Genomic DNA, 5,557 nt, shown 5'->3' with positions numbered 1-5,557 from the left:
ACGACGGCATGTGAAGGCAGCAAAGTTCACCAACCTGGCGAGTGTGCGCGCGCAGTTTAAAGGTCGCGGGCTCCAGCGCGTTAGGGCTCGTGATCCAGCGGTTAGCTAAATTACAAGAAAGTAACTGGAATATTATTAAAGTAATAGCTCTTTCTCTAGACCGTCCCCGACAGTTTCGTCTCACCATAAAAGTGCTGCTGCTGTCAGTCGGTGCTGACGGCTCCCTTGCTGAGATAAATACAGACAGATGGCGACTCATGTCTCTAAATACTGTAAATGGATTATCCCCCTGTAATCCTGTGTAAACTACTCCAGTAACTGTGTAGCACTGACGGTGAGTGGGTACCAGCCCTCGGGAAAGTTAGCCTACATTTAAAAAGTCAGTTGTAACATCTGTGCCCTATAAAGTATTTATCTTCAGTGGAAAGTCTTATTTTGGTCACTAAAGCCTATTACAGTCTCATATTTAGTGGTGGTTGTTAACCATTGTGAGGCTAATAATGCCAATAATATGGGGGGAAAGCTACCTGTTTTGTAGCTTTCCCCCATATTATTGCATAATGCTAAACATGGTAGTTCTCTCTTAAACTTCTACCAAGCATGCAGATCTGTGCTACATCCACTTACCTTCACCTGTTTCCTGCTTCTCAGCATCACTGCCAGAGTTGCTGTCTGTAGTAAAGAAAAAATGTCACTAGCAGAGCCTCTATTGGGCTCAGAGGCAGGCTTGGTGTGAATATTCACCTGTGTGCATGATGCAGGTTTGTGCAGTCAGCCAGATCTCCCACTGTCTACCTGTGTGTGTGTGTGTGAGGCAAAATGGGAGCAGTGATGCAGCACCTGTGCGTGCTCCTGCCTTGTGTGTCTGTGTGATGCCAGCGGGTGATTAGGTGCAGTACCTATGTCTGTCTGAGAGGTTGGCTTGTGTGGCAGATGGGCTGGACTGGATTTCAATGGACTGGACTGAACCGTGCAGAGCCGAAGAGTGGTTCTGCTTGCTATGACCTGGATCTGACAGGAGACTATTGTCCCAGGTGGCACTGGGACCTAGTTGATATAAATACTGGCCAATCACAAAAGCCTTCTTCTGAATGAGGCTAACCAAGAGAGGGAGGGAAAATGAAGGGAAGATGGAAATTGAGGGAGTGATGTCGCGGTGGGCGAGAAAGTCAATTTTGAGAGGTAGAAAAGTGAGCGAGGCAGAGTAAATGAAGACAAAGAATGGAGGCAGAAAATCTAACCTGGAATGTGAGAAGCAGTAGAAATGTAAAGGACTGAAGAGTAGAGAAAACAGCAAATTGTAGGAATGATAAATGCTGTGAAGTGACAGCAAGCCCCCTCTGTTTTACTCAGCAGTATTTCGGATTGATCGCAAGTAAGATGAGAAATACAGAGCCCTGTTTGTGCTGATAGCTCTCAGGTCACCTTGACTTGTACAGGAGTTTCTGTCTTTCTCTCCTCAGATTGACATAAAAAAGAGACGGTTACAATTTAGACACAATAATAGACCCGTCAGTACTTGTGCCAACGCATAGGTTCTCTTTGCAGCAGTACTATTGTGTTTGTGGGTTTGTGGACAGTGCTACTGTACGGCGAGTGTGCTGCTAGTGTGGAAAATGGAGCTAAACAATTGCTGTCAGTGTCCCTGGAGAACAGATTTGTCACACACCAGCACATTTTCTTTGTTGTTCTTATTGAGCTTTTATTTCAATTTCACCTGTTTTGTTGCTTTATCACAGATTGTATGTTTCAGTATGTATCCCAACATTTCAGTGGATATGCAGCATGAAACTGCAGCACAGAAATTGGATGTGGACATATATTTACCATTAGTACAGCTGTTCTGTTGTTAGTCCACCAGAGAGCACTGACGGCTTTATTTCATGACCTCAGTGAATATAGTCCTTTCAAAATCATGTAGGGATTATTGCACATATTTTAACTATATATCCATTCATCCATTTTTAAAAAAAATATTAGCCAATTTATTAAAAAAAAAAGTCTAAACTAACCCTAACCCTCTGACTTACCCCAAATCCAGAAAAGTTGGTACGTTGTGTAAAATGTAAACAAAAGCAAAATGCATCATTTATAGGTCTCATGCTCCTATATTGTATTCACACTAGAATATAAAAAACATGTTAAATATTTAAACTGACAAATTTCACTACATCATAATGATGGCACTAACATGTCACAAACAAGTTGTGATGGGGGAAAAATACTAGAAAAGCAAGTGGTACTAAAATATAAATAAAAACAACAGGTGGAGGAATATTTTACAGCTAAGGAGGTTAACTGGGAGCAGGTCAGTAACATGACTGGGTATGAAAAGAGCATTGAGTTTCTCAGAAGTAAATTTTGGCAGAGGTTCACCAATCTGCAAAACAAATGTATATATAAAGTGTTGAACAATTTCAGAATAATGTTCTGTAATGTAAAATCGTGAAGACGTTAGAAAATCTTATCATCTGCAGTACATGTAGTACAAGAAGCCATATGTAAGCAGGATCCAGAAATGCCGCCATCTTTTCTGAGCCAAAAGTCCAGACCTTTCCCCAGTTCAAAACATCATGAAACAAAAAGTACAAAGAAGACCCAGGACCATTGAGCAGCTAGAATCTGATATCATTTTTTTTCTTAAATGTTTTTCCCTTAGTTTAAGCATTTGATATGTTTTCAATGGGGCAGCATGGTGGTGCGATGGTTAGCAACATTCCCTCACCATAAAAAGGTCCTGGATTCAAATCCATCAGTGGAGTTTCAAGATTCAAGATTCAAAGTGTTTGTTGTCATGTGTACAAAAGAAACAGCATTTCTCTGTGTGGTAAGGGTTAAAGGAACAAGGTAAATAAGGATAAATATAGGACAAGATATTAAGATAAATAAAGATAAAAATAAGGATAAAAATTAATGAAAGATAAATAACTAAGTACAAAAATAACTAAGTGAAGACACGTGAGGTATGCAGATGTAGATGAGTTTGCATGTTTTCACTGTGTCTGTGTGGGTTACTTACTGCAGGTACTTTGGCTTCCTGCCATGGTCCAAAGACATACGTGATGATTCTAAATTTGTAGCTGTGAATGTGAGCATGAATGGTGGTCTGTCTCTCTGTGTTAGGCCTGCAATAGACTGGCAACCTCTCCAGGGTGTAGTCTGCTCTTTCCCTTATGACTACTGGGATCGACTCCAGCCCAGCCATGACCCTGATGTGGATAAGAAGATGGAAGTTTTCTGTGGTATATTGTGAATAAAATATGTGTTTATCAAGATCTAGATTTGCAAATATTTGCATTGAGGTTTTATTTATGTTTTACACAACATCCCAGCTCTTTTGGAATTGGGGTTGCAAATTTATAAACCCTGGTTATCTCTGAAACACCTAGCATTGAGTACTGCTTTAGTAAACAGCAACGTCATCGTTATTTAAACAAATTAGAAGTGACTGGCAGATGGTTTTACTATAATAGTTGACTGTATCGACTGTGTGTTTGTGTGCATGTGACTGAGTGTGTTGTTGTGTAGGCTGCATTTCGCACACAGCCTTGCCCCATATGGTTGTCTGTTCAGTCAGCCATATTTAAAGATTCCCAGTTTCATGAGGGAATTGCCTTCTATCCTCTGAGCATTTAAATGCAGACACACACATTCTCTCCACTCAACTCATATCTGGGATGAACGCACAAGTTGTCAATTTAAATGAGCAAAGCACGATGTAGCTGTGCCGCTGCACTGCAGAATCCCTTTACACCGTGCTGGGACATAGTCTCACGTGTCCCTCAGGTGGCAGTTTTTATAGATCAGCTTGTGAGCGTATAAATATGCACAGTGATACTGTTGTATTGCATGTGCACACTGCAGATGTCTCATTTTAAAAACACAAGTAATAGAGATCTAATCCTGTGCTGATGAGTATGACGAGCATAAATGGCAGAGTTAAGCCTTTAGATGTCATTAGATCAAACATGAAAGATCATAAAAGATACCGCCAATGTACCAGCAATTTATTGTAAACTACAATAACAATAATCCTGAACCGTGCTTCCCAGAGTATAAGCTTTACAGTAAAAAACTGTCAGCTGTGTGTTTGCCAACAGTGTTTTATTTTAAAAGTATCAATCTCAATAAAGATGATATTATGATAAAATGTGTTATATTGTACATCTCTGTCCATAAAATAGCATACCTTATGCTTAATAGGGTTGTGATAGGTGTTATAATACCACTACTACTATAATACTTAATAGGTCTCCATGTACTCTATGTAGCTGTAATTCAACTTTAATCTCCAGACATTTTTTTAAAATAAGAAATATTTAAAAAAGAGCACTACCCTTTGTGAGACAACTGGCACACACACACACACACACACACACACACACACACACACACACACACACACACACACACACACACACACACACACACACACACACACACACAGAGTCTGGTGAAAATTTCCTTCACCCTCCAGTATTACTCTCATGCGTGTTGAAGTGCCATTTTAAACAGATGCATTAAGGCAAGCGTAAACAATTGCGCGCACACACATGCGCACACTCGCACACACACACTTTCAACAGGTGCACACATTCAGACGTTGTAATTAACCTGATGCAATAGAGTTAATATTATCAGTTGCCAGAATGAGGGGATAAAAGAGGGCCCATCATGGGATCGTAACTCTCTCGCCTTCCTCCTTCTGTCTGACCTGCTGTGGTTTTTCAGTGCAGTCAGTGAAAATGGAGAAATTCCCTAAATTCCTCTAAATGCTTTCAATCTTTAACATAACTTTTTTTTAAGATCACGTTTTCTCATATTACTGGTGAATTTCATGCTGCCTGCTGTCTCACAAATCTTTGCTTGATGACAAACTCCCTTGAAACTAAATACATAGATTTCCTTGTATGAAATCATACATGATCCTGGGTGGGTTTTCACAATAGGGATCAGAGATGAAAATGATACACTGTGTGGGTATGATGAGTCTGAAGAATTCCCAATAACAATGTCAGCCTCTGCTCTTAAATCATGCTTTCTGGGAGGATTGTTTAACTGATGAATATGCTTGATATTTGTTCCAGCATTATCCTGTGTTATAAGAAAATAGCTGTAATGTCTGAGATCAACTGTTAACACTACTGGATGTTTAATTTAAAATCTAAGCACTACATGAATGTATTCATAAATCACAAATTCCAATGAATACAAATTCGTTTTAAGTGTAGTTTTAAAAGACTTAGAAGAAGGAACAAATCTGATTGTGGGGGTATTGCTGCTCCACAGTTTGGGGACAAACACGCAAAATTTGAATCTGGAGCAGGTCAGTGATGTAAGAAGAAAACCAACTATGAATGGCTTTGGAGACAAACAACGCTCTACAATGTATAAAGTCTATAAACATGCACTACGCTGGAAAAATTAAAAGTTAATGCCCCCAGCCCAATTAAAAAAATCTGTTTTGATCAGTACACAACCACTGCACTATGAAATATTTTTTTTCATAGTATTATTGTTGTTATATATGCTGCATCTGTTTATTTATTCCTGCCCT

The sequence above is a fragment of the Astatotilapia calliptera genome, chromosome 18 (assembly GCF_964374335.1).
Source record: "Astatotilapia calliptera chromosome 18, fAstCal68.1, whole genome shotgun sequence".
Taxonomy (NCBI): Eukaryota; Metazoa; Chordata; class Actinopteri; order Cichliformes; family Cichlidae; genus Astatotilapia; species Astatotilapia calliptera.
This window is presented reverse-complemented; position numbering follows the sequence as displayed.